General features: G+C 43.4%; 1 pseudogene; it reads left to right on the top strand.

The window, feature by feature from the left end:
* The first annotated feature begins 2111 nt into the window (after positions 1-2111).
* Positions 2112-3548, top strand: LOC147888708 (pathogenesis-related protein PRB1-2-like; annotated as a pseudogene).
* Positions 3549-7107: the final 3559 nt, after the last annotated feature.

Genomic DNA, 7107 nt, shown 5'->3' with positions numbered 1-7107 from the left:
GGGGTTTCACACATAGGCCTAGTGACCCCACCCAAGCATGGATCCAACTTTAGTATTGGTCAATAGACCACAAACATAGCATGTTAGTTGAAATTTATGGTTGTCTAGACTTTGTTAGCCCACATAGGACATTGGTTGAAATTTATGGCTTTATCATCAATTGCCTAGGAAGAGTCATAGAATCATTTAGAAAGGAAATCACAAACAAAATTATGGATTTCTTACCAATTGTGCAAAATTAGAGGCCCAAGTGTCATGATGATTAGTTTAGAAAGGAATCACAAAACAAGATTCAGGTCCACATCAAAGACATGGTTGCATCTTGATAAAAGAGTTTGAAAACAATAGAGGGAGTGTCTCAATTAGTTCTCTACCACATTGTAGCAATTCATTTCTTGTTGCAAGAGGTTCATTCTCATTCTTTTGTAATTACATTGTAATTTCATTGTCACATCATAGCAATTCATTTCTTCTTGCAAGAGGTTCATTCTCATTTTATACAAAATACATTGTAACTATATAGTATATAGTAATTTCATTGTATATGACATTATTCTTTTAAATTGCATTGTCTAATTACATTGAAATTTCAAAATGTACATAAGGAGACAAATGGAGAAAATGATGCAAAACTACCTGTACTTTTGTGTTTTGAAAATTTTGAATAGACTTGCATGAGTGTCAAAATAACTAAGTATGTCTTTCAAGAGTATCATTTAGTTTTCTCCCAGATCCTAGAAATTCCCCGAATAGTCCAAATGTGGTAAAAGTTTCTTAATAAGATTATGGATTTCAAATATCATCCAAAAGTTGTTGTAGCTTCAATGATGCTAGTATTCATAAAAGCATAAAATGCAACTTAGTAATTGTAGTAGAACCTTTGAGAGCTGCTATGACTGTGCTTGGTATTTGGAAGTGAGACCTTTGATGCTTTTGAGTGTCTAGAAGGCCCATTCTTTACGACTATTGGGACCTATATCTAGAGCCTCTCAAGGTTTTTCATACACGTGGATACATGGTGCATGCATGTGTGTGCTACCACCCTATGGTGGCCCTAAATCATAAGAGCCTCTATCATAAAGAATTGTCTCTCACCTAATTCCTTGCTCACCTATACTTTCCATATACCTATTCTGGATGCCTTGAATCTCAACAAATTATTCCATAGATATAACTTAACTAGAGGAGAAATGTAATTCAAAGGGCCTTTTTTCTTTCCAATTGAGAAATTCAATTAACTTCTTAGGTGAAAAGGTGGAGTATCCCTAATTAAGCTAAGGTTAAATTTGTAACTTGAAAATTTCATGCAAAGGTGAGGACTTGAACTCAGCAACTCCAAGTACCCACTCCAAGGACTTACAAGGGAGGGAGGCAAAGAAGGTAGGTCCCTCTTCCCCTCATAAATAGAGGGACGTCCTCCTTACCCTCCCCTTGCCTTTCCAACCCTCCGCTCCTACTTTTTTCACTATTTAATGTAATTTTGAATCTTTTCAATTGGGGGGACCTACTAGAAAAGAATGACAAGAGCCCTATTTTAGCCTGCCCCATTAAAAGAAATAAAACAAGTATTTTAATATTGTGAGATTGAATATCACACAAATACAAGGCTAGTTTTTGTGAGATTGAATATGACACCAATACAAGACTAGTTTTGTGGGCCCGGTTGCAACATTGGACACCATGCAATTCCAATATTGGGCTAGAATTTTGGGACCCAATTGCAACTTTTGATCCAAGAAATTTTCCATCAATCGTGCATTGCACGCTTAATGGACCCAACTTGAGCCTTGGTCAAGAGACCACATAACACGTTAGTGGAAATTTATGGTTGCTTGCCACAACAGACTTCGTGGTCAAGAGATCACAACGAACATTTGGTAAAACATATGGCTTTCTCATCGATTGCCTAGAAATCATGACCAAGAGTCAAAAGAATCCTTTAGAAAAGATTTCACGAAACCAAAAGTCATAGTAAAATTATGGCTTTCTTACCAATTGTGTGAAATTAGAGGTCCAAGAGTCATCGAATAGTCAAGAAAAGAAAAGAGGTCCACATCAAAGGCATGGCTGCTGCAGCTTGATAAAAGAGGCTCACAACAATTGAGGGGTGTGTCGCACTAAGTAGTTCTCTCCCACATTGCAGCAACTCATTTCTTCTTGCAAGAGGTTCATTCTATAATCAGATTTCTTCTTGTAAATTAGCATTCAGCCTTTGTCTGAGTTATAACATGATTCCACATTGTGCAGTTGCCTAATGGAGGAGAAACTAACCTATGTTTTTGACAAGATTTCCATCATAATATGTTTTAACTTGTGTGTGTGTGTGTGTGTGTGAGAGAGAGAGAGAGAGAGAGAGAGAGGTGGACATTGTTTGTTCTTTGTATGGAGCATGAATTTCTTCTGTTCTGTGAAAATGAAAATGCAAGTGTGTCTCGCAGGCAAGGTACATAGATTTTGGTTTGGTTTCTTATGGAACAAAAGATGACTATGTGTCTGCAGCATGGAAGCGATCTTACGTTTGAGGTCTGGGACCGTCATATCATCATGGTTCTCACGCTTGTACTACTAATCGCGTCGCACCCTTCCCTCGTGCAAAGCCATGAAGATGAGTTCCTCCAAGATCATAACCAGGCGCGCTCCGTTGTGGGCGTTCCGCCTTTGACATGGGAGTCTCAAGCTTGGCAGCATACGCTCAATCTTTGCGCCCAGTGATCACTGTCAGCTCGCCCATTCCGGGGGTCCGTACGACGAGAACCTTTTCTGGGGTAGCGCTAGTACTCAGTGGTCTCCCATTGATGCTCTCAACGCTTGGGTCTCGGAGAGCCAGTACTATCACTACGATTCCAACACCTGCGATCCAGGGCAAGTTTGTGGGCATTACACGTAGGTTGTCTGGTGCGATTCACATAACTTAGGATGCGTTGTCCTCACTTGCAGCGACGGATCAACTGTGATCGCATGTGAATACAATCCTCCTGGAAACGTCGTTGGCCAAAAGCCCTACTAACAACCAATTACCCACGAGCATCCTTGATAGGTCATTGATGATCTTACAATCGCAACAATATCCTCTGTTCTGTACTTTCATGTCAAATAAGCCTTCAGCTTGCTTCCTGTTGAAAATATATTGTGAAATAAGCCTTCAGCTTGCTCCTCGTTGAAAATATATTGTCGTCCAAAAGCTTTAAAGTTTGGTAATTCAACGATCTAAGTGTCACATTGAGTGCCTTGAGCTAGTTCTTACTGGCTGACCGCTTAATGCTTTCTTTAACTTGTGCCTCGGAGTAAGGTTAGTTTCACACACATCCTCGGAAAAACTCATTTGGGCACTATTCACAAATGGGATTGGATGAGAGAGAAGATGGGGCCTCAAACACACAGTATTTTTTGGTTGTCCACACCTTGGGCCGCCTGCCTAGGCCACCTGGGAAAAAATCCAACGGACAAGAAGTTTCACCAATCACTTTGTGCCATCAAAGCTGAATGCCCGCCCCTTCACGCTTCCTTGTTCGCCCGTGTGTGAAAACCAGACTAAATTTTTGTGGACAAAGATCCTACGTTGAACTATTAAGGGTTATACTTATTTGATCTTCGTGGCCCGACATATTTTAATTTATGTGCCCCCATCGAACAGAAAATCAAGAGTTAATGCTTACAAATGTGATAGGTCCTTCGGTAAATGACCTAACAATATTTTGTTATATTTTTTTACATTTTATAAATGCCATATATATTGCAGGGGTGGTCCGCCCGGAACAAAAAAGAGACCATGATTAGGGCTTTCTACCCAGGACAAGTGCTGCACGCAGCCAAGCACTATGACGGTGCCACGAACCTTCCCACCTCTTCCACAGCAGCACTAACCCACTAGATCCTTACCTGTCGTGATGACACTGAAATCTTTGAGGTATGAGCCTACCACTTTCGCAATGACCCTTACCATGAAGCCTTTCTGTGTTTGGCGTTTGAAGACCACTCTGTTCCTGGTTTCCCACATAGCTAGAAGCATCGCCGCCCTTATGAGGGGCCAACTCACTGGCAGTGTTGAAGGGAGCTTGTATGTATCCCCAAGGAGTGCGGCTCTCTACCTTGGCCCAATGCTGAATCACATCATTAGACCTAATTTCCTAACAGCTCCCTCCACCAAATGCCACACTTCCCGTGTGTGGGGCAACCCCAGAAGAGATGTCTCACGAATTCGGGGAGTTGCCACAGATATTGCACATGGGATTAATCTGAAGGCGTTTTTCCGTGTGTGGGGCAACCCCAGAAGAGATGTCTCATGAATTCGGGGAGTTGCCACAGATATTGCACATGGGATTAATCTGAAGGCGTTTTTCCAACTTTCCTCGAACCGGCAGCCACATATTCAGCACCTTCCACATGAGAAACCTAGCTTTGCCCATTGGGCATTCCTTCAAGATCACCATGCATCTAGCCTTCCACCAAGCCGTGGGCTATCCTTGAGGTTCCATTTCCTATTCCAGTCTCCACCTCCGGACTCGCTGTCTAGCATGCACTTGTACAAGCCTCTGGCATTCACCTTGCGAAGGGGGGTCTTCCCCACCACCCATTGGTTAGATCTCCAATCTGCCAAGGGGACAGTGTTGGAGGGCCAATCCGGTTAATCACAGCCTGTAGCAGATCCACGTCCCCATCTGTTAGGGCTAGAGTCAATTTGAGCTGATCCAGGATCCCACAAATCCTCGTCCTTATCCCTTTCCTGTATAAGCTCCCTGCTCTCCAAAGATCATGTAGCGCGAACAGTTCTTCCAACCTGTTAGAGGCCTTACGCTCCACCACACACTCTCCTTGAGGCTCGTGTCACCTCTTAGACCCCTTCTTCCCTTCCAGGATAAGAGCTCCACACACATCTTCCAGGCTTGGACCAGACCTCGGATTATATCAGACCTTTTGATCAGCATGGGGAAGGATGAGCATAACCTGTCATACCAGGAAATATTCGGCCAGTTGCCTGTCCCCCTCGTGTTGGAGTTCGCAATGAAGAACTTGGAGATGGAAGCCCAGGGCGCGCTCCCCTCGAAAAGGTACGGGAGCCATTTGTTGAGGAGGGCTGCATTCCGTAGCCGGCAGTTAGGCAGCTGCTTGCAGCTTTGGGGCCTTCAAGGGGTCCCAAGGCACATAGTGCATTCTGCATTTCGCAAGCTCCTCAGCCCAAAGGAATGCACAAAAAATTTTGTCGATTGCAAGCCATTGCGCTTTTTACAAATGCCAGATTGAGGCAGTGTAGATTATTGATGCAGCCAAGATGTGTTGGATCACCAAGAGCCGAGTATTCCAGCGCATCACAATGCCAGCCCAGGCTCCCAACTTCGCCTTCACCTTTTCTAAGAACCTGTCTTGCAGATTTAAATCTAGGCCTAAATCTAGGCCTAGAGGAGCGCCCAGGTATCGGACTACTTTACCTCTTAGGATGATTTCCATTCCCAGCGTACTCATCCAATCTAGGGGCTGCCCATGGTTTGTTCGCAGCAAAAAGGTTTTCACCTAGCTGCACTTAGACCCTGATGCTAAACATAACTGATCCATAATAATCAGGAGCATGTTGACGCTTGCCGGCTCTTCTTGTGTCATTACCATGGTGTCGTCGGCGAACAGTTGACAACTACGCTCTTCACCCGAGGGGAGAGCTATACCTTTTAGAGTCCCAGTCGCTTGAGCTTCCTTGAGCATGGTCATGAGGGGGACCATCGTGATTGCGAATAGGAGGCGAGCTAATGGATGACCCTGTATTATCGATCTTTGCAAAATAGGCAACATACTTTATTTATAAAATCCACCCCGAAGCCCGTCTTGGTCAGCACACTTAGGATGTAGTCCCAGCGGACCCTATCATAGGCTTTGTCGAGGTCGATACCAAAGAGGAGGAGATTTTGGCCAGACTCTCTCGCATAAATAATTGACGTCGCAACATTCAGAATATTCATGAATATATCCCTGCCCCGGACAAGTCATTCTGCTCCTTATCTACTACTACTCGGCATACCTCTGCGATTCGAATAGCCAAATTTTGTAGGACGTGTTTAGCATAGATATAAGCTGCCAATCTCCCGGTCTATCTTTTAGGAAACATCTTCATTAAACCTACGTTGACATCCTCTAACAACGACCCCTCATTGGCCATCTTGGTTAGGTCTTGCCCAATGGTATTCTAGAAGGTTCGGTAAAACTCTGTGCAGTAACTAATCCATCCAGGCCCAAGGATCTATCATCTGCCATGGATGTGAGAGCCTCTTCAAGTTCCTCTTTACTGAATGGTCTGCCAATACGGCTCCTCTGGTAGTCAGTAACCCAGACCTACTAATGGTGGCCATGCTGTTCAACCACGCAGCGTCCTGAATGGCATCCTCGCCCACTATGGCTCCCAGTTCCTTAATGAAGACCTGATCAAGTTACCATTAGAGTCCACCACCCTGTCGATTCTGTCTCTTTGCTGATTTCTTTTGATTGACTAGAAGAAAGTATTGGAAGGGCAATCTCCCACTGTCAACCATGTCAACCTGCTCTTGATGCATGCCTCTTCGGTTTCGGCCAATTCTATTTCATGGAGAGAAGACTCAGTTTTTGACAATAACGTAGCCACTATTGTCCATGCCCATAAGTATTCATTACAATGAGTGACACTTGTAATTGCCAAGCAAAATCCGTGTCCTTCGACCTCACCTAAAGTCTTGAAATAGCCATCTTATTTTGTTCCATCTTATCATGGATGATGCATACGTATTTATTTAGATCCATCTCAAGGTACTTATGCCATGTATAGCATAAGTTACTACAACTTTGTTGCTGTATCATGTGCTTCTTTATTTTATCCAGTAGGAAATTGAGCTCTTCTTGATATTTTTTAGCTACCAATTGAGCCTTGATTCCCGACTGCACAAACTACAGATGGAGAATTCACTAGTCTTAGCAAGGGATACATTTTTAAAGTCTACTTTTTGGATCCTACCAAATGTAGATGCGGAAAGGCTCTCATAACCCCATTACTTAAACGAAGTGTCAACCTCACATAGGATGTCTATCTACTTGTATACTTTTGGTATCATTGATTGTGTCTCTCTAGAACCATCCAACATGGCTCTACTC

Source organism: Dipteris shenzhenensis, chromosome 21 (assembly GCF_047967505.1).
Source record: "Dipteris shenzhenensis isolate YYH24624 ecotype China chromosome 21, Dip_SZ_1.0, whole genome shotgun sequence".
In the NCBI taxonomy this organism is placed as follows: domain Eukaryota; kingdom Viridiplantae; phylum Streptophyta; class Polypodiopsida; order Gleicheniales; family Dipteridaceae; genus Dipteris; species Dipteris shenzhenensis.
Note: the sequence above shows the minus strand (reverse complement) of the source record. Positions and strands in the feature narration are given on the sequence as shown.